This window comes from Hylobates moloch, unplaced genomic scaffold, assembly GCF_009828535.3.
Source record: "Hylobates moloch isolate HMO894 unplaced genomic scaffold, HMol_V3 SCAFFOLD_20, whole genome shotgun sequence".
Lineage (NCBI taxonomy): Eukaryota > Metazoa > Chordata > Mammalia > Primates > Hylobatidae > Hylobates > Hylobates moloch.
The window spans coordinates 43,138,489-43,161,888 of NW_026652295.1; the positions used below are offsets into that span (position 1 = coordinate 43,138,489).

Below are 23,400 nucleotides of genomic sequence, written 5' to 3' on the forward strand. Positions count from 1 at the left end.
TGAGGTTGGGATATGTAGCTCGAGACAAAGTGTGACAGTGGAAAGAGACAAAAGTTCTAAGGCAGGCTAGCAGGGAGACCCAGAGTTAACAGGGAATAAGATAATTAAAGTAGCATGAAATCTCACAACACCATAGTCTGGAATGAAGTGTCTGAGGGTGTACAGGGTACAGCATCTTCCTGGGATTATTTGGCTTGGAGGATTACAACACTGTGCTAGGGAGACAAGGAGACCAAGAAGATGGGGTCAGGTTCCATATGGATTGCATAGCCCCATCCCTGCTCCCATCCTATGGCCACAAATTACTCCTTCCTCTGGAGGAAGCTATTTTAAGGGAACACCATTACCCCAAAGGGGATCATGAATGTGAAATTTTGGAAATGATTCTGAACTTTGCATCAGAAGACCTGGATTCTAGTCTTCTAGTCCTAGGATTCTATCAGGATTCTAGTCCTGACACTGCCACTTACTAGCTCTTGGCAAGCAGCTTAACCTCTTAGAGTCTCTAGTTTCATCATCTGGGAAGTGCATGCGTTGGATATATTATGCCAGATCACATAAGAGAAAGTGCTTTATAATTACAAAGACATTTAATTACTTACATCTAGAATGAGAAAAATAAGAGTTTTTTTTCTTTTTAATAGAGACAGGGTCTTGCTGTATCACCCAGGCTGGAGTGCAGTGCCGTGATCATGGCTAAGTGCAACCTCTAACTCCTGAGCTCAAGTGATCCTCCTGTCTCAGCCTACCAAGTAGCTGGGACCAGAGGTGCACACCACTGCACCCAGCTAATTTTTAGATTTTTTTTTTTTTTTTTTTTTTTTTTTTTAATAGAGACAGGGTCTCACTATGTTGCCTAGGCTCGTCTTGAACTTCTGGCCTCAAGTGATCCTCCCAGCTCAGCCTCCCACAGTGCTGGGATTATAGGTGTGAGCCACTGCACCTGGCCAATAAAAGCTATTAATAGAGAGCTGGTAGATCGATTGCAAAAATATCCACACTTCACCACCCTTCCCTATTGCCATGCCCTTTGCAGTGTCACTTTGCAGTTCCTCTCAGAAAGAGGTAGAGCCTACTTTCCCACCCTGTGAATCTAGGCAGGGCTTGTGGTTTATTTTGGCCTTGAATGTGGCAGAAGTGACATTGACATTGTACCAGTTCTGAGCCTAGGGCTCAAGAGACCTGGTGTGTTTCCCCTCTCATGGAATCCTGCTGCCTCTGTATGAACCACCCAGGGCCAGAGGGTAAGACTACATGGAGAAGAGCCCACTTGTCTTAGCCACAGCCATCCTATGCCAGACGCAGTCACCTGACCCCTAAACAGATGATAGTGTCCGGCCAGGATCAGCAGAGCTGCCTGCCAACACATAGAACACAGATGCAGATGCACGAGTGAGTCAACTGAGACCAGTATATCTCTGGACTCATCCAAAATAATAAATGCATATTGGTTTCAGCTACTGACTTCTAGGATGTTTGTTAGGTGGCAATAGCTAACTGATATGGACCTTGTGGAGTATTTTGCCAAAAATTAATCAATCATAACTAATAGTTAAGGGCAAAGTCAGTATAGGTAATGGCAGTGGCACATGCAATCCATCACAGAGAGGGGCAATATGGCCACCAGCCCTGAGGGTCTCTTCCTTGGGTTACACTCTCCGGCAGGAGGATGGGATGGCACATCAAATGATGTCTTGGTCATGTCTTAGGTAGACTTGGGGTTCAGAACAATGTAATATGAGTGTGTGTGAGGCAGTTTCTGAAAGGAAAGTCCATGTTTCTTTGAAGTTTATAAAAACACAATTGTAACAATGAGTAAATTATCTCTGTGGAACCTGCTAAAATAATATGCAGCATTGTAAATGTAATAATTTGAAGTCAAAGTCCCCCTTCTTGACTTACAGGTTTACCAAATTAACCTGTGAAATTAACATCCTTCTTGCAAGGACAAAGAAACTTCCAAGAATGGACTGAAATGTCATGTGTCATCTCCGGCATAGCCTCAGCTCTGAGACATGCTGGGACTTCAGTGGAGGCTGCTGGGTGGGAGGAAGTAGTCAAAAACTGTATGCTTCTGGAGTTAGGGTAGATAAAGGGAGTGTAGGACGAGCTCTAGTCCAAATCGCTGTCCCAAGTGTGTGATAAACAGAGCTCTGGTGTGGGGTGTCCATGCACAAGTCTGCACTGCTGAGTGGGTCATGGCAGGAGTCTCTGCAGAGGCAGTGGTCAGGAGGCTGGCTCCTGGAGACCTCCCCCCAACAAGCTGAAGCTGCATCATAGCCAGAGGATAAAGGAGTAGGAAACAAGAGTGTCCTGGCAGGGGCAGAGGGGAGTGACAGGATGGGTCCTTGCATCATTCCAGTGGACTGGGGCAGGGACTGGACTAAGACTGCAGGTTCGTGGCCCTGAGTTCCTCTGGAAGTCCGTGGCAATCATGGATGACCAGTGAAGAGCATTTGAGCCACTGGTCATTCTGTGCAAATGGTAGACGTCACTGAGTGATTAGTGGCAGGCAAGTATTTCACAAAGAACTTGTGGAAGGAAGTGGAGCACCAGTGAGTCCATGCCCAGAAATCAGAATCCTTGCCACAAAATACTAGAGCCATCAGGATGGGAGAAGAATGGATGTGGAGGGAGCGGCAGTCTCCCTTGGCTGAGAAGATACCACCTTTGCGGGTGGTGGGGACCAGCACTTCATGTTCCTGTGCTCATCTTGGAAAGTTGTGAATGAATCTTAGAGGGCCCAAGACTTCTTTCTGCTCTAAACTTCAGTGATTCCATGATTTTATGCAGATTTAAGACCAGCTAGGCCACCCTCAGGCTGCATTTTCTCCAGTGCAGAACTAAACCGGCCCCTACTTTGGATGGAACACATAGCTCTCTCTCTAGACACGGGTTCTGCAGGCTTCTGGCTGAAAATCGTTCCTCAATTTTCAATCAACTGTGGCTGATTCTGGAACTCTGAAAGGTTCCAGACTTGCTGTCTAGGATGAAAGACCTTATTCTGTAGCACTTTTTCCATAGAAGCAATGACCTCATTTATATTCACTGCTGACCCAGCCAGCATTTAAGCTGCAGAATCTGCCCCTTCAGTATGACAAGTCCTGATTCCTCCAGGGCCAGCCCCAGGGCTTCTGCAAGCACACACAGTGACTTTGTACAAACAAGCCAAATGGATCCTCATAGGGCAGAAGAATTACGAAAAAGTGCCTCTTCTAGGTAGGGGAATGATAAAACAATGCTCCCTCTGAGTGGACCTTGCTCCTGGCTGACACAACTCCTGTGCCAGGACGCAAGGCTTGGCAAGTGAAGGCCAAAATAAAAGTCCCCACCAGTGCCTTCCTGGCCTGGTTTCTTTGTGTAGGGCACAGTCTGTACAACTCTGCCAGGTCCTGTCTGCTGCTGCCTAGAACCAAACAGCCTCACACCTTGCTCTTATAGGGCCTTTGCCCACTTAGGACAGGACAAGTGGGATTCAAGTCGAGTGGCCAGGAAGTCTGAAGGGAGCTGGGGAGTAAGAGGGCATGAGGAACCACCTCTTTCGTTAGACCTGTGCTCCTGTCCTGACAGACTTCTTTGAACTTCTTGCCACTTGCTAATTAAGTGACTGAGGGGACTCAGGTGAGCTGGAGGACACCCCCGTCTTTCTCCAACAGGTGAAACAAGGTGGTTCTTTTCTGTAAGACAAATGTGGGTAATAAGCAGAAAAAAGGCCAGCAAACAGATCAAGTTCCATAAAAACAAATGCAATCAGTGCACCCTTCCATGACGTAGGTTCACAGAGATGACAGACCAAGTGTGTGAGACATGTCCTGTGCAGGGACAAGTGTGACCTTCCGAGCTGTGGGGGAAGGTGCAGCTCAGCACAAACCGCACTCAAGATGAGTTTCATTTCCCTTCTGGTGTATCTCCAGAGCATGCTGGCAAGTGAGTGAGTTCACTGTTTCTTGCTTCTCGGCACCAGTGACATCATCACTTAATAAGTTAAGGAATCACAACCACATTTCAAAGAATCATTCAGTTTTCTCATTAAGATTCTATAGGATTTTTTTTTCCACAGCAACAGTCTTGCCAAAATAATGTTAAAAATAGACCTGGTAATACTTTTCACATTTGTAGGCAGTCATGAATGTTTAACAGTGTTTATGTCCAGCAGATGCACATAACTTTAGAATTAGGCATGAGATTTTACACAGTAATACAGAGTACATATATTGTCAAAAGGATTTTTTTTTTTAAATAAAGCAAATACCAAACCTAGGGGAAGAAATACCTGTTCCCACTTCATCTTCTTGTAGGAAAGTGTTTAATGCATAAAAAATTGGGAGGAAAAGGCATATGTAAAATGTATGTGAAAAAAGTTTTCAACAGTGATTAAATTTGGATATTTTGACTCACTTAAGTGCATATGGTAAATTCTCAAAATTCAAGGGTCTGAATTCTGGCTCCCGAAGTAGAGAATTATTTTGGAGACAGGTAGCGTCCTATGCTTGTCTGAGTCTGCATGGCTTGGGAAAGGGACACATAGGTTTGGGGCGAGCTGAGAGGTGGTTAAGGTCAGAGGTCCCTCTGCTGAGAAAATGCACCGAGTCTGACTGCCTGGAATTTCTCAGTGAGATAAGCTCTACAGGTCACTGGCCTACAGAAAATGAGATGCTACCTTAAAAGAGGTAAATGTAGTAAAATGTAATTATAATGATTTTAAAACAGAAGTTCTACACATTAATAACTTTATTCGGGGGACTGTCCCTAGTGAGTCCCAATTAAATCACTGCCTCCCAAAAAGCTGGCCTAGATGGCCTTTAAAGAATCTTTTTACAGCTGGGCCTACTTGACATTTTGGAAGTGTAAACATGCCTCCATGCATTTGGAGGACGGCTACAATGGATGTTTCCTGAGTTCCCAGCTCTCCTTTTTTATTAATAGTTGTAACTGATCACCAGATGATAAAGAATTGACGGCTGTATAAATATAGCTCTTAAATATAGTCATCGTGACTTTCTGATTAGCCTTGGCTGGAACTTTTTAACTTCTAGCCGTACTTCTACGACTGGAAGTTTTCTTGCTTTGGGGGTAATCACATAGATGGAGATTAACTCTCTTTTTCTCCCAGGCCCTAAAAATTATTTTGACCAAAATGTTTAAGTCAGGGGTTTCATGTAGACACAGCTTAAATGAGTCATTAAGAATTTTATTGGTTAAAGTAGGCATATTTTTTTCCTAGTAGACATAATGACATAACAGTAATAAAAATGTAATATTCAAGTAATTGGTGTAATGTAATTACAGTTTGGTCATAAAGTAAGATTAGAAGTCTGAGATGGCTGTTTTGTGGGTGTGCATTTTAGCGTCTGAATGTAGTCTTCAAGGTGCCTGTCCGGTCTCCCTGGAAAGCTAGTGCAGTTCATCACATAACCAGGTGGCTGGGCGCCCAGCTGAGCCAGCATTATCTATGAGTCCTGTTTACCCAGTCTGCCATGTCTGGACATTGGTGTCCTGCCTGCTTTAGATACCTAACCATCACAGGAACTGAAAACAGTGTTTCTGGTTTTATATAGACAACAAAAGGGAGAAATAAAGATGGCCAGGGTCCTCACTGGAGAAGGGACAGATGGAGTTCCAGTGCCATCCTAGAATGGCCACCTCTTTGCCCACATGATGCTGTAGCATCCCATCTCCCTTAAATTGCAGTGCTTGGAGCAGAGAGCTCCCATATGCCTCTGATGTGCTACAGTGTCAGCCTGTTCTGGCTTTTGGAGGGAAGAACAATTTCCAGATTGAGGCTGAACAAAAGGAGCTGTCTTAGGCATTTGACAAAAATATATTTTATCAAAGGATTTGCCATCATTGGAGATTTTCTTTCAACTATTATAAATGAATTTCTCCCTGTTTGCATTTCTTATTTAGTGGCATAGCCTGCAGAAACACAAAATTTAAGCAAGAGTACTTATCCATTTTTGAACACAAACATAACATTTTAATCAACAATACTTACAATAAATAAATAATTTAAAGAACATCAGATTTCTTTTTTACTATTTTTTCCTTTTCAATTAATCAGTAATTTGTGGGGAGAAAATTTGAGACTACATAAACCACTTCTTATCAGTCTTCCTCTACCATGGATGGTCTTAATGCCACTATTCTTTCTATATTTATTAGCTGGCATTCTTCTGCAAAGAAGACCTTTCACTTTCTCCTCTGTTTACTTATTTATACTGCATGGACTCATGAATATTTATTCTATGGGTGACAAACTAGTACTATCATTTATTTTGATGCTCAAATTGTCCCAGATTTGGCCAGTAAGAGCCTCTTCCAGCTCCATTTTTGACATCTCCCCATGGTTCTTTGACCAGTTCCTCATTTTCTTATGCAATAAAATATTCAAGGCTCATTTTTCCAGGCATCTTTCCCTGCCCTGGTTCTGGGATCAGGCATTTCTCCAAGGAACCCTGAATACCAGTGGGGAATGATATTTAGAAACTAAGATCTGGGTACTAGGTGTGAAAGATCATCATTTTTTAAATGTGTAAAATTTATTTGGAAAAATTTAGGGTGCTTATAAAGAGCTAAGCATGTGCCACAAGTGAAGGCTGCCTTTGGATCCTGAAAGGGTTGGAATTCTAAGAGAAATCGCCCCCTGCCCCCACTGGCCCTTGCCAAATAATGTAAATATATCATGTAGTATGCCAATTACAGTTTCTGCAAATTGATAAGATCTTTAGGCTTTTCTCCTTCTAAGCAAATACTGTTGTCTAAACCTATTTCAAAAGAACGTTAGTATCACTTGTAACTAACAGCTCTTGATGTCTGCTAACTCACAGTTCAGTCATTCATCAACAGCGCAGTGATTCACAAACTTAATTTCTTGCCAGTATCAGTGACTGTAAACATCCGTTGTCTCCGAACCCCCTTTTATGAATATAAATCACACACCTACAAAGGCCTGTCATGAATGCAGTGGGCCACATGCAGTATGTCTGTGCCTCATCATTCCTTCTGGCATGTCACCTTAGTAAACAGTGTATAGAGTCTCATTCTAACCCTTGAGTCTGTGGTCTTGTTTTCCACAATGGTGGCTGCTGAGCTGAGGTCCCAAGGAAGGTGAGGAGCCAGCCACACTGAGCCAAAAGGCTGGCAACAGTGACTAGAGCAAGGCTGGACATACAGGGTTCCCTGTCTTTGACTCCTTTCAGTCAAGTCAAGGGAAAGCAGTTTGGTATCCGACTGATGCAGACTGCTGGCTTTTACTTGGCATGTACTTTCTTACTGCTTGAGAAATGTTATTTTTTCCTTAAACTTCTTTCTCATTAATCTTGTGTTAAGAGTGGTCTAACCCTGTTAGTTTGGTAGGCAGCTTCTGTTCCAATTAGCATATATTTCCATAAGTGTTGAGTGGGGAAGGGAAGGAAAACGCAGAATTTCTAAACTATTGACCTTGAGGGACTTGTAGGAAGGTGTGTCTGACATGCTTGTAATACAGTTGACTCCGAAAAAGCTCTAGTAAATGGTTAAGTTATGGTTGGCTCTGATGATTTATGCTGAACAGAATAAACTATGATGGAAACATAAAATATTTCTAAGCTTACACTTTAGTCACTCAATATACATGAAACTCAATCTTCTTACTTAAAAAACAGATAGAGCACTGAGAATCTCCTAAGGAAATCAAGTTGTTTACTAGCCTTGTGTTCACCCATGTCATGCACACCAAGATTAAGAGCTGAAAATGCTTTGATATTCTCCACTGTAAGGCACTGTGTGATACCCCACTTAAAACTATTCCTACCATTCCACCAAGGGACTTTCCTTTCCACTGACAAGTTGAAGGAGGAATTCAGAGACAGTGCTTCAGTAGCCAAATTGTTTCATTGTTCAAATATATTGATAGGGTGGTTGCCTAAGCAGAAAATGCAGAATTAAACGAAGGAAGCTTGTTTTGAGAGCAGGTCTGTCACCATCTATGATACATATGACAAGGAAGTAAACAGGAAGTGCTGAATTGGCTTGGTTTACTCCTACAGGGACAGAGAGAAATAAAATCAGTGTTTACCAAATGGAAAAGCACAAAGTTGGTACAGAGAGAAATGTTATTTTCAGGCTTCTAAAAGGTATTACAAATAACACAAAGTTTCAAACCTATAATTAAAAACTATTTTTAAAAAGTTTTGATTAGGTTCCCTTCAAAAATAGGCATTTTAGGCTGAAATAAATTCTTAAAGTTTTGACTCCCACCTATGCTGGTTTTTCCATAATCCACACTCCATAAATACCCCTCTTAAATAACAGATTTCAAGAGTAAAAAATATGTCTTAAAGTCATCTAGTAGAACTTCAATGCTCCGACTTAATAGATGAGGAATCCAAGACCCCAAAGTTAAAGCAATTTCTTAAACACCACACAACCATTAAGGGCAGGGAGAATTTGGGATCCAAGTTACTCATCAGGCAAGAGTTATGAATAGATATAATTTCTTAGTGCCAGATCCACAGAGGAAACAAACCTCGTGGTGAAGGGGCCAAATGTATTGTTGGTGTAGTTTTTTCCAGAAGCCAAGACTGGGCCTATGGGTCCAAACTGAGTGTACTTCTGTCCTTCAGCAGCTCTGGACAAGAGCTAAATACCATCTAAATGCCTGACTCCAGAATCATGAGAAATAAAAAAATCATGTTGCCTTAAAGCCACTAAGGTTTGGGGTGGTTTGTTACACAGCAAAAGATAACTGAAGCAGAAATAGGCAGGATCACCCCATGAGGCATGGAAGCACATCGGCTGAGTTGTTTACTAAGGGCAAAGGCGATATGGACTGGCTAACAGAAGATGGAAGTTATAAATACTAGCAAGGACCATTGGACCAGTTACAGAAATGATGACAGTAGTGGTTATAAGTATTTCTTTCTTTCTTTAATATGAATACAGCATTTTTTTGGCATTAATTTTCTTTACTCCCCCACTTCCATTCCCTATCTAAACAGAAGATGTATTAATAGTGGCTAGCCATATAGCTCAGTATTTAGGTTACAAGATATTAAAGAGGGAGTGTGACTCAGAGAAAAGGGGAACAAATATCACCCCAACATGGATGTGTCATATAGGACTTAATAGCCTTTTACTAAAAAAAAAAAAATACACTTTTGGCGGGGCATGGTGGCTCATGCCTGCAATCCCAGCACTTTGGGAGGCCGAGGCAGGTGGATCATGAGGTCAGGAGATTGAGACCATCCTGGCCAACATGGTGAAACCCTGTCTCCACTAAAAATAGAAAAATTAGCCAAGCCTGGTGGCACGTGCCTGTAGTCCCAGCTACTTGGGAGGCTGAGGCAAGAGAATCACTTGAACCTGGGAGGCGGAGGCTGCAGTGAGCTGAGATCGTGCCACTGCACTCCAGCCTGGGTGACAGAGTGAGACTCCATCTTAAAAAAAAAAAAAAAAGAAAAGAACAGTTTTACATTTACCGAATTGTGAAGGCAGCACAAAGTTCCCATATACCCAACACCTTCTTTCCTCTATTATTAGTAATTTACATTATGATACATTTGTCACAATTAATGAACAAATATTGGTATGTTATTACCTAAAGCCCATACTTGATTCGGATTTCCTTAGTTTTTATCCATTGTCCCGTTTCTGCTCCAGAATTGCATCCAGGACGCCACATTACATTTATATCATGTCCCCTTAGGCTCCTCTTGGCTATGATAGTTTCTCAGGCTTTCCTTGACAGTTTTGAGGAGTGTGGTCAGGTATTCTGTAATGCCTCTCAAGTGACATTTGTATGATGCTCAAGATTAGAGGGGTTATGGGTTACTGGGAAGATGACCATAAAGGTATTTATATCCTTTTGGAGGATAGGGTTAGCATGCATCCTGTTAGGTGGAAGCATTTTGCTGTTGATTTTATTTGGAGGTTAAACATGGTTAAAAGATGTATGTATGGGTACCAAGTAGACAAAGGGTGGATAGGCTGCAGTCATTGGTAGTGTGCCAACTTGGTGAAACTTAAACTACTTTCCCATAGTCCCCTTCCCTACAGGGTTCTGAGTTAGAGTTGGCCAAAAGGGAAATGTATGCAGATGTGGAAGGTGGAAATGAAGGAGCTATTGATCTTTGAAGGTCTTGCAGGTACAGAGAAGGCACAGAAATGCTGACAGGTTCTAGCTTGTCTTCACTTTCTTCCACTCTACATTCAGTTCTGACTGAAGAGCCTGTTGACCAACAGTGGCTCCCAGCTTATGCCAGACACTCGGTGGTGGGCCTGCCAAGGTGGCAGTTATACAGAAGCATGGCTTCCTACACACCTTCTCATGAGCCATCACTTTGCAGCCACTTTTGGCACCTGGTTGTTCTTTGTTTCTCACATTGATGGGTTGGTCTTTTTTTTTTTTCTCTGATCCTCCAACTTCCTTCCTATGCTTTCACTTTCCCAGTTCTTCTCACAACTGTATACGGTCTGATTCCTGTAATCCTCATCCCATAGTACACAGTGGTTCTGATTCTGTGACTAAACCCTGACTGATGCCTCAAGGTATGAGAGACTGATTTTCAAACTGCAAGCAACTACAGAAGCTGGAAAAAAAATACAAATGCAGTTGTGTAATAGTTTTCTATGATGCCATAACAAATTACTACAAATTTAGTAGCATAAATACCACAAATTTATCATCTTACAGTTCTGTAGGCCAGAAGTCCAGTATAAGTCTCATTAGACTAAAATCAGTGTTGTCAGGCTATGTTTTTTTCTGGAGGCTATAGGGAAGAATCTGTTTCCTGTTCATTCAGATTGTTGGGAGAATTCAGTTTCTGTTTCTTCAGTACCAAGGTCTCCATTTTTGAGTGGTCTGTAAGCTGGGGCCATCTAGGAGGCCACCATATTCCTTGGCTCATGGCTCCTTTACACTGTCTTCAAAGCTAGAACATCAAGTCATTTTCATGTTGCATCTCTCTTACACATTCTTCTGCTTTTAAGAGCTCATGTGATTAGACTGGACCCATGTGGATAATCTAGGATAACCTCTCCATCTTAACTTCCTTTGATTAGCAACCTTCATGCCATCTGCAACCTTATTTCCCTTTTGCTATGTGATGTAACATATTCACAGGTTCTGAGATTTGGAATATGGACATCTTGGGGTAGGGGTACAAATTATTTGAAGCATCAGAAAAAAACCAGTGTGGCCGGGACTTGAGAGAATAAGATACTGGAGAAAAGTCAGGTTCTCTTTTTTTTTCTCATGAAATTTGCCAATTAACTGTGAGAGGAAGTGAGGCCAAACAGTCTGGGAATTATGGCAGTATCACTGGGCTGGGGAAGCAGAGGTTAGAGTTTGGGGCTGTCAAGGCAGTTGAGGAACCATGATTCCCTGACCAGAGGAAACTACAGAGAAATAAGTCTATAATTCTGCATGCAATTTCCCCTTCTCCAAAGCTGTACATGTGGTGGGGTAGGGGGTGAGAGCAGCAGATGGAAGGCTAAAAAGGTGAGCAAAAATTCCATCAATCTTGTCAGGTTAGGGGTTAGATTTCAGAGCTCACCAGGGTTGAAGGGGTCTGGTAAACACCGCAGGCTCTCAGCTGAGACCCTAGGGATATTTTCTAGGAATAAAGGCAAAGCAGAAATAGATCAACCTTGATCCAACTGTACCCCATCTGCCTGCCAGAAAATTATATCCTCTCTAGAAAAAATAACCATCCAGAGCTTTAAGACAGGGTCTTGATCTGTCATCCAGGCTGGAGTGCAGTGGCATGATCATAACTCACTGCAGCCTCAAATTCCTGAGCTTAAGGGATCCTCCTGCCTCAGCCTTCTGAGTGGCTGGGACTACTACAGGCACATGCCACCATGCCCAGTTAATTTTTATTTTTGTAGAGACGGGGTCTTGCTTTGTTGCCCAGGGTGGTCTTGAACTCCTGGGCTCAAGCGATCCTCCCCCCTACCTTGGCCTCCCAAAGTGGTGAGATTACAGGGGTGCGCCAGCGTGCCCAGCCCAGAGCATCTACATTTTTTGCATATATGATGTCTGGCATTCAGTAAGGAACTCATAGGCAAAGCAGGAGGCACTGAAAACCAAGAGGGAAAAAAAACCAGACAACAGAAACATCCCCAAGCAACCCAAATATTGAGGTAATAAAGAAGGGACTGGAACTGGAATTTTATTTTTTCAAAAAAGAATCAAATGGTGATGGTATAATTAAAAAAATTAAGAATTCAGTAGATGAGCTTAATAGAATTTTAGAAGGAAAGTTCAATAAATACAAGCTAGGTCAGTAGAAAATATTCACATTGAAGCAGAGAGAAAAGGAAATAAGAAATACAGAAAAGGGTACAGAAGACATACAATGTATGGTTAAAAAAATAAGTCTGACATACATCTAATTGAAATCCTAGAAGACATAAAGAAATATTTGAAGAAAAGTGCATAGGATTAAAAAAATCGATGAAAAATATCCAGCCACAGATTCAAGTAGTTCTACAAATTCCAAGAAAGAGAAAAACAAAGAAAACTACATGTAGGCATGTCATACTACAACTGTTAAAGAATAAAAGGAAAAAAACCTCAAAAACAGCCAGAGAAAAGCAGCCACATTACCTTCACAGGGGCAACAACGAGGCTGACAACCAAAATGACAGAGGCCAAAAGAGAAGGAAATAAGTCTGATGTGTGAAAAATAATGCACATTTTATAATGCAAAACTTTAGGAAAAGAGAATTATCCAAAAATAGGATACAATTGAAAATGAACCAGCCATCACAGTATGAAGAAATGTCGTGTGACAGGTCTCCCACCAGGTTATTTAAGGGTATATGTTCACTGCTTGAACCCTAAAGGCCAGGCAGTGATCCAAGTCCAGGGTGCCCAGCAGAGGAGCAGGTGTCCCTGAGAATCCAAACTTCCCAGAGAGTATCTCGGAACATACCAAGGAAAACAGTCCCATCACACACACGGTAGGCAAAGAGCCAGGAAATTAGCTTAAAAGCAGCCTCAGAGATGGGAGGCAGCATGGATCTCTAGAGTTGTTCTGCTGCTGCCCAGGAGTTCCCCGTCTGTAAGTCTTAATAAACTCATCTGCCACCAAGCTGGACTTGTCCGAATCGTTCTTTGGTTTCTTGGCATCTTCCCAGTTTGGGCGTGGCAGCAGTGTTATAGTCTCAAAATTTTATTTTTACTGGTTTTTTTTTTTTTTTTTAGACAGAGTCTCATTTTGTTGCCCAGGCTGGAGTGCAGTGGTGTGACCTCAGGTCACTGCAACCTCTGCCTCCCAGGTTCAAGCAATTCTCCTGCCTCAGCCTCCTGAATAGCTGGGATTACAAGTGTGCGCCACCACGCCTGGATAATTTTTGTATTTTTAGTAGAGATGGGGTTTAGCCATGTTGGCCAGGCTGGTTTCAAACTCTTGGCCTCAAGTGATCCACCTGCCTTGGCCTCCCAAAGTGCTGGGATTATAGTTGTGAGCCACCACGCCTGGCCTCAAATTTTTTTCATAACAGAAATACTCTGCAGTCTTAAAAAAAAGTCAGGAGAAAGTGTTACTATAGGCTACAAAGAAGTATGTACTTTATGAACATATTGTGTGTGTGCGTGTGTATGCATGTGTGTATTAAAATGTCAGTCACGTGTAGTCTCAACGTTAAAGGACTATGGCTAATTCTAATTGCATTCTTTGTGCTTTTCTGAGTCTTCCGAGTTTTTTGTTTGCAATGAATGAATATTTTAAAAATAATAAAAAGGGTGGTAAAGAACAAGTTAAAGAGTTAAAATGACAAAAATAAGTTAAAACCAAGAAATACAAGTTAGCATGTTAAGGAGTTATGATGAGGGTAAGATTGTAGATTTAAATGTAACCATATCAATCATTACATTAGATATAGTCTACAGAGTGGGATTAAAAGGCAGAGATTGTAAAGTGGGTTAAAAAGCAACACCTAACTATAGGCTATCAATGAAAAAGATACTTTAAATAAAAGTAAAGGATGAAAAAATATGTATAAGTACTGAAGAAAGATGAAGTAGATTTATTAATATCAGACCAAGTACACTTCAGAACATGACATACTGTCAGGGATAAAGAGGAAAATTACAGAATGCTAAAGGGGACAATTAATCAAGAAGACATGCCATTCCTAAATGTGTGTATGTAACTGAGAACAGAACTTCAAAATATACGAAGCAAAACCTAATAAAACTCAAAGGAGAAACAGACAAGTCTATAATATTAATTGAAGACGTTAACCCTCCTTTCTCAGTAATTGATTGTAAAAAGTAGAAAATCAGTAAGTGTATAGAAGAACTGAATAACACTGTTAGGTTGATGCAAAAGTAATCATGGTTTTTGCCATTACTATTTCAAAGGCAAAAACCGCGATTACTTTTGCACCAACCTATCAACCAACTTGACCTAATATTTATAGAGTACTACGTCAAAGAGCACAATACACATGTTTTCAAGTGCATATGCACATATTCTGGGCCATAAGCAAACCTTAGAAAACCTAAAGGAACTGAAATCATACATAGTATGTCTCAAACTAAAATTTAGTAACAGGAAGATATCTAGGACATTCTCAAACATTTGGAAACTAATCAACACATTTCTAAATAAGCCATGAGTCAGAGAAAATCAGAAAGGAAATTAGAAAATGTTCTGAATTGGGTGAAAATGAAAACAAAACACATTAAAGTAGTGTTTAGAGGGAAACTGAAAAGGAAGAATAAACAAATTGCCAATCTTAGGAATTAAAAAGAGGAGTGTCACTACAGATCCTACAGACATTTAAAGGATTATAAGATAATTTAATGAACAACTTTATGCCAAAACTTTTGTTAACTTAGATAAGGGACAAATAACAGACAAACTACCAAAACTCTCTCAAGAAGAAATAGATAACCTTATATCTAATAGATAACCTTATATCTAATAGATAACCTTATATCTATCTAAGAAATAGCCTTATATCTAATATTATTCATAGCTAAAAGCTTTCCTACAAAAAAACACTTCAGACCCTGATAGCCTCCCTGGTGAATTCTACTGAATTTTAACAACAACAACAACAAACACTAATTCTACAGAAACTCTTCCAGAACACAGAAAAGGAAGCAGCAGGCCCAAACTCATTTTATGAGCCTAGCATCACCTGATATAAAAACCAGAAATGAGACATTACAAAAACTCCAGATCAATACTTTTCATGAGTACAGATACAAAAATACCTAGCAAAATGTTAGCAAATCAGATCCACCAAAATGTCGCCAGGCATAGTAGTTCAGGCCTATAATCCCAGTACTTTGGGAGGCCAAGGTGGGAGGATCACTTGAGGCCAGGAGATCGAGACCAGCCTGGGAAACAAGCAAGACCCTGTCACTACAAAATAAAACATTAAAAAAAAAATGCCAGGCATGGTGATGTGTGCTTATACTTCTAGCTGTTTGGGAGGCTGAGGCGAGAAGATGGCTTGAGCCCAGGAGTTCCAGGTTGCAGGGAGCTATGATCATGCCACTGCACTCCAGCCTGGACAACAGAGTGAGACCCTGTCTCTTTAAAAACACAAACACACAAATATATATAAATACACACATACGTATTTACACACACACACACACACACACACGCCCACACACACAGAGGTTAATACATCATGACCGAATTGCATTTATCCCAGTAATGGAAGATTAGTTCAACAAGCAAAAATCAATCAACATAATTTATCACTGGGGAAAAAAAAAAACTCATTGTCCTCAAGGATGCAGAAATCCATTTCATAAAATTCAACATCCATAAAAACACTCAACAAAAAAGGAATAAAAGGGAACTTCCTTAATGTGATAAAAAGCATCTAAGAAAATCTTAGCTAATTTAATGGGGTAAAGGCTGAATGCTTTCCCCATAAAATAGGGAAAAGGAAAGGATGTCCATTTTTACCACTCCTATTCAGTAGTGTACTGGAGATCCTAGTCACTGCAATAAGTCATGAAGAAGAAATAAAAACCATACAGATTAGAAAGAAAAAAAGTTGTATTTGCAAACAAAATGATCATCTATGTAGAAAATCCCAAAGAAACTATAACTGCCCCCACCACCTCAGCAATCTATTAGAGCTAGTAAGTTCAGCAAGGTTTTAGCATAAAAGGTTAATATACAAAATCAATTTTATTTTTCTATGAAATAAAATGAATAATGAATAATTGGAAAATGAAAACAATTTAAATATTTCTTATAACATCAGCCATGAAATATGCATGCATGAACCTAACAAAATATGTACTAGGTTTATATTCTGAAAGCTATAAAACATTGATGAGAAAAATTTAAAAAGACCTTTATAAATGGAGAGCTATATCATGTTCATTAATCAGAAGGCTTAATGTTGCTAAGGTGTCAGTTCTTTCCAAATTAAGCTATACATTGTAAGCAATCCCAGTCAAAATTTCAGAGAGTGTTTTGTAGAAATATGAAAAAGCAAAGAACCTAAAATATGCAAAGCAATTTTGAAAAAGAAGAGCTGAGAAGCTCATAAGACCTGATTTCATGACTTAGTATAAAAGTCATAGTAATCAAGACAACCAGGCATTAGTATCAGGATAAACAAATAGACCAATGGAACAAAACAGGATGCAAAGCAGAGCAATATTTATATGGTCAATTAATTTTAGACAAGGGTGCCAAGGTAATTCAATGCAGAAAGGATAGTCTTCTCAACGAGTGGTATTGAAACTGTCTGACATCCATATGCAAAAAACAAAAAAATAGAACCTCAACTCTTATCTTGTGTTAATACCATATACAAAGTCAAAATAAATAGAAAACCTAAAAGTAAAAGTTCAAAACTTAAATATTTAAAAGAAAACACAGGAGAACGCCTTTGTGAGCTTGGGTTAGATGAAGGTTTCTTACATAAGACATACAGTATAAGCCATAAAAGAATAAAAATTGATAAATTTGACTTATTCAAAATTAAAAATATCAGCTTTTCCAAGGACACTTTAGGAAAGAACAAGCTCCAGACTTGAAAGTTTTGAAAAGCACATTTCTGATAATCTGTATCTAAAAGACATAACTCTTATGTTGTTATGAGACAAACCATGTTTTTAAGGGGCAAAATATGTGAATAAACACTTCAACAAAGAAAAAATACAGATGGCAAATGAACACATGGGAAGTGCTTAATATCATTGGTCATCAGGGAAATGCAGGTAAAGCCATAATGAGATATCACTATGCACCTACTGGAATGGCTAAAATTAAAGCAAAATAAATAAGCAATACACCAAATGCTGGATCATACCAAAAGCTAGTGAAGATGTGGAGAAACTAGAAATCTCATATTTCTGGTGGGAGTGCCATATGGTACAGCTACATTGGAAAACATTTTGGTGGTTTTTTATAAAAACAAATATTCACTTACCATGAGTCAGTAATCCCACTTCTAGGTATTTACCCAATACAAATGAACACGAGTCCACACAAAGATCTGTCCATTTGTGTTCAGAGCAATTTTATTTTTAATAGCAAGGAAATGGAAACAATGCAAATGTCCACTCAACAGCAAATGGATGAACAAATTGTAGTGCATCCATATGATGGAATATTACTCAGCAATAACATATAATGAACACACAAAACAAGATGGATAAATCTCAAAAGCATTATGCTAAGTAAAAAAGACACACAAAAATCTTGAAATTCAACTTGATATGGAATTATTGCATTTAATATGCCATTCTGGAAAATATAAAAAATGATAGAGACAGAATGAGTGTTGCCAGGGGTTAGTGATGAGGTGGGGGAATCATGTTACAAAGAAACATGAGAAAACTGTTTTGGGTTCTTTTATTTTTATTGTGATGGTGATTACACAACTGTTCATTTGTCAAAAGTCACTAAATTGTGCTGTACATATAAAAAGGGTTTATAACTATATGCAAACTAGATCAGACTAAGCATTTTTTTTTAAAGAAACATAGATAAGAGTGGTGATTCACGCCTATAATTGCAGTACTTTGGGAGGCTGAGGCAGGAGGACAGTTTGAATCCAGGAGTTTGAGATAAGCCTGAGCAACATAGTGAGACCCTGTCTCTATAAAAAGAAAAAAAAAAATGCTGGGCATGGTGGCATGTGCTTTGTAGTCCCAACTGCTCAGGAGGCTGAGGTGGGAGGATTGCTTGAGCCCAGGAGCTGTGATCATGCCAATGTACGTCAGCCTGGGTGACAGAGCAAGACCCTGTATCAAAAAAAATAAAAAATAAAAGGAAATATATTCTGTTTCTATGTGCCCTATCTAAAGAACTTCTGCAACATATGAAGTGATAAATAATACATGATTTTTTCATAAAAATGCTAACCTGGAGCTGTGGTAAAAAGAAAATTTGAGCAAGTGGTGAAACAGATATATCAAAATAGGCCAGGTGCAGTGGCTCACGCCTGTAATCCCAACGCTTTGGGAAGCCAAGGCGGGCAGATCACTTGAGCTCAGGAATTCAAGACCAGCCTGGGCAACAGGGTAAAACCCTGTCTCTACCAAAAAAATATTAGCCGGGCATGGTGGCATGCGCCTGTGGTCCCAGCTACTCAGGAGGCTGAGGTGGGAGATGATTTGAGCCCAGGAGGCAGAGGTTGCGGTGAGCTAGGATCACGCCACTGTACTCTAGCCTAGGTAACAGAGTGAGACCCCATCTCAAAAAGAAAAAAAGATACATCAAATAAAATTTGACATAGTACTACTGAAACCTAATGACATCACAACTAATTTCTGCTTGTAGTGGTCAAATTTCTTATTTTGTTGGAGATGCACTGTGATTTAGGAAGTATCAAAATGCAAAAATGTTTTTTAAAAGAGTTATGTTGAAAAACACAGTTGAAGAAGTTCAGAAGTCTTTGGAAAGTCAAGCGGAAGCCGAATGTTGAGATATGAAGATGACAAGCCAGGACAGAAGTGAAAAGGAAAAGCTAAAGGCTGGAGAAGAACCAGAGAAGTATAATAACACGGGTATAGTGTTGCAAGAATTTGCAGAATTAAGTACTGATCAATCATTCATTCATATAATACTGACTCAACACGTATTATGTGTCAGGCACTGTTCTAAGTGCTGGGATATAGCAGTAGACAAAATAGACCATGATCCTTAATTGCAAAGTCTACATTCTAGAGGGAGAACACAGTAACAAAATAAACAGATCTATGAAATGGTATTTTAGAAGACAGTAAGTGTTAGAGTGAAAAAGAAAGCAAGGAAAGGGATATGATGTGCTAAAGCAGGGGTTGGGGTCTCAATTTAATATTTAAAAGGGTGGTCAGAGAAGGTCTTATAGAGAAAGTGATTTAGGTTTTTTTGAGACAGGGTCTGGCTGTGTTGCCCAGGCTGGAGTGCAATGGCATGATCCAGCTCACTGCTGCCTTGAACTCCTGGGCTCAAGTGATTCTCCTGCCTCAGCCTTCCCATTAGCTGGGACTACAGGAGTGTGTCACTGTGCCTGGCTAGTTTTTTAATTTTTTGTAGAGACAGGGTCTTGCTCTGTTGCCCAGGCTGGTCTCCAATTCTTCGCCTCAAGCAATCCTCCCACTTTGGCCTTCTAAAGTTCTGGATTACAGGTGTGAGCCACTGTGGCCCAGTCTGAGAAAGTAACATGATATTTCATGTATGACTTGAAGAAGGTAAGGTAGCCATGAGGACAGCTTTTTATGGTGGATGCTTCTAAACACTGAGTACTCATGGTGTGCGCAGCTAACATCCATCTACTTCGTTGAGACCCATTTAGCTTCCATTGAAATGATATTCAAATATACCATTAATGTGATAATTGGTTATGACTGCTGATAAAAATGATTTACAGAATAATCTTCATTTCAACTGAGCAAGAAAAATTTGAGATCCAACTGAAAGAAAACCACATACCTCACTTTATTTTTAACTACTACTACCCCCCTCTCTGAAACCTGCCCCTCTTTCAATTTTCATTATATGTGACTTTGGGAATGCTGAATTTACTTTTTTAGTTTCATTAGCTGGGAAAGGGGGTTACAAAGAGCGGGAGGAAATAGCCTATCCATATGAAAACAATAACCACATAATATTTATTGTCTGGGATTGAAATGTTTCAAATAGGCAAAGCAATAAAATGTCAGGAAAAGCAAAACTTCCTAATGTTAAAAATATCATAAATTTTTCCCAAAATAAGACATATGAAAAAAGTTCCAGTGATACTTTATGTCAAAGGAAGAAAAAAGCCCTTAAATCCACATTAAAGCTGCCTGAAATCTTCAGAAGGCATAATCTACTCACCACTGGAGAACTGAGGAGACAATGGCAATTATGATAAAGTACAGAAAGCAATGATTACCTTTTATTGAGCTTGAGAATCACTTTTTAACATAAACTCACTGATCCCTGCATTCTATAACTTGGCTTTTGCTATCTATTAAGTTTTAAAAAAAAGGTAGTGTCAAAAAGCTAGCAGGATTTCAGTATCACTTTAAAATGATTTTAAATTTTATAATTACAATGGGACTTATGTGTATATTTATTAATAAAATAGAGTAGCACCTACATGGGCAAAATATGCTTTATTGAATCTACAGATAATTTAGGTGGGCTCATGAACCCCTTTCCATAATTCCATGGTTCCCCTCAGGCTCACTGTTTGGGGCCTGCAGACTACATGTTGATTGCTTGATTTTCATAGGTGCCAAATAAGATTTCTGAAGGAATGGCTATAAAGAAAACAGACATTTTAATTTCAAGCTACTCTTTGGAGTAGCTTCCGGTTCACAAAATGTTATTTTTAGTCTAAATAGATCTTTATATTTGCTTTAAGTTCAGTGGACATGTTATTCCATTACCTTTAGGGAAATTTGATCCTAAAAGGCTCATTGTCTTTACAGTGAACCAGTGGGAGAACTGGTAGGTTTTCAAAGATGGACTATATACAAAAATAGTCCTACTGGTTTGTAATTCTTTTTCAAGATTGTATAGATTCAGATGGAACTCAAAGGTTCTTAGGTCTTAGTAGTGCAAAGTAATGCAAATATGATTAAGGTCATCTGTTTATGAGGTCCTTAACCCCTTCACACAAGACTGATGGCACAGTGACCTACTCACAAAGGCCACAAGAAACATGATGCATGCGGTGCTTTAAATTGTATTTGTCTTAAAGACATTGTATTTGTCTTTAAGAAAAAAGCTGTGATCATCTGAAGTTCATGAGCTGTGTAGCCAAATAAGTGAAATAAGAATTGATGAGATTAAACAAAGATTTTTAAAAAAGGATTCTGAGCTCATGTTTAAATGCATTTTTTTGGCTGGGCGCAGTGGCTCACACCTGTAATTCCAGCACTTTGGGAGGCTGAGGCAGGTGGACTACTAGAGGTGAGGAGTTCAAGACCAGCCTTTCCAACATGGTGAAACCCTGTCTCTACTAAAAATACAAAAATCAGCTGGATGTGGTGGCACATGCCTGTAATCCCAGCTACTCTGGAGGCTGAGGCAGGAGAATCGCTTGAACCCGGGAGGTGGAGGTTCCCGTGAGCCACTTCAGCCTGGGCAATAGAATGAGACTCCGTTTCAAAAAAAAAAAAAAGCATTATTTTTTTCTATCAGCCAAACCACAAACGTTTATGAGTATCTGCGTATGTGAGAATGACAAAGAGGTGTTAATTCAAGACTTGCCCTCAAGAAATTCTTAATCTGGTGCAGTCTAAAGGCACACGGACAGATGATCAGGGACACTAAATAGGAAGCAGAGAGAACAACAAGGGCTTAGAGTTCAGAGGAAGCGAAGGGTGCTATGTGCTGAGACAGGCAGGAAACTTTATGCGAAAGAGCTAGGGATGGAGACCACCATGAAAACCTAGGAAAGAAGAGGCAGATTGATTTTGCATACTGCTAACAGAAACACCTGACCTTCTACACATTGCCGTGGAAGGGCTCCCAGGAGACCTCATCTCCACATAGGCCACGCAGCCCTACCTAGGCCATAGGGACTTTCCTCTGTGATTGTCACAGGAACACAGCAAGACAGCCACTCTTGTGAGGAGCTGCCACAGGTAGTTTTGCATCTGCCTCCCTAGTTCTGGTAAGGCAAAGGTCTTTCCACCTCAACCCCCTTTGGGATGTGAATGCAAGCTATGAAACTGCTTGGCTGGCCAGGCATGGTGGCTCACGCCTGTAATCCCAGCATTTTGGGAGGCTGAGGTGGGTGGATCGCCTGAGGTCAGGAGTTCCAGACCAACCTGGCCAACCTAATGAAACCCCATCTCTTCTAAAAATACAAAAAATTAGCCGGGTGTGGTGGCAGGCACCTGTAACCCCAGCTACTCGGGAGGCTGAGGCAGGAGAATTGCTTGAACCCAGGAGGCGGAGGTTGCAGTGAGCCGAGATCGAGCCATTGCCCAGCCTGGGCAACAACAGTGAAACTCTGTCTCAAAAACAAACAAAAAACAAAAAACAGAACAAAAAACTGCTTGGCTGTGGTTTAGGGTTGGCTTCTCCATGACATGGTAACCCCCCAGTTACTCATGTCTTCTGTCAGCTGGCCCCTCTGGCTTGGTATCTTCCTGTGGGATTAGGAATGTGGGAAGTTGACACTGTGCCAATCTTGCTTATGTAGCTGTGTAACAAACTGTTTAAAGCCATCTGGGCTCACCATGTCATTACAGGCCAAACCTATGGAAGTGTGGCAAGCCAACTCATCAGCTGCAGTAGTTGCTGCTGGTTAGTGTCTGCTTGCTTGACTGACTGGTATGTTTAGGTCAGGGAGGGGTGACAAGAAGTGGCCAATGCGTTGGTAGGTGAACTAACTTTTCCCAAGTGAAGTAGCTGGAAGACGCACTTAAAACCATTCAGAAATAGCTGGGTGCAGTGGCTTGTGCCTATAGTCCCAGCTAATCAGGAGGCTGAGGTGGGAGGACTGCTTGCACCTAGGAGTTGGAGACCAGCCTCAGTGATATAGGGAGATCCCATCTTACAAAAAAAATTCAGAAAAGAAAGTTGTGCCACAGGCTGGTGCAGTTATTTGGAATCTTAAAGGACATAAATCAGAAGATGGATTGTCTTGAGGCAGAACAATCCTAGGGTTGAATTAAAGAAGCTGTTGGCTGGGTGCGGTGGCTCATGCCTGTAATCCCAGCATTTTGGGAGGCCGAGGTGGGAGGATCACTTGAGTCCAAGAGTTTGAGATCAGCCTGGGCAACAAAGAGAGACCTGACTCTCTCTCTCTATAAAACAAAGCTGCTGCTAACTACTGAGTCGAATGGAAAACTATCCTTTGTAGTTCAAATTGTGCATGGTAGCTTTTTTTCCACTTTCCTATTTATCTCCGTACACCACTTCCCCCCGGACCTGCCTCACACACAAACATGTCAGGCTGGGAAAAACTATGACTACTATATAATTAATGAATTAATGA

At 40.5% G+C, this 23,400-nt stretch overlaps 1 protein-coding gene across 10 annotated transcripts in view; it reads right to left on the bottom strand.

Annotated features, from left to right (window-relative positions):
• Positions 1-7,853: 7,853 nt before the first annotated feature.
• The window catches only part of SUPT3H (SPT3 homolog, SAGA and STAGA complex component), a 555,592-nt gene continuing 540,045 nt past the window's right edge, over positions 7,854-23,400 (bottom strand). For all 10 annotated transcript variants that reach the window (XM_058432546.1, XM_058432547.1, XM_058432550.1 and 7 more), the window contains one exon: positions 7,854-8,021. The gene's annotated coding sequence lies outside the window, so the exon portion shown is untranslated. The remainder of the gene's footprint in view (positions 8,022-23,400) is intronic.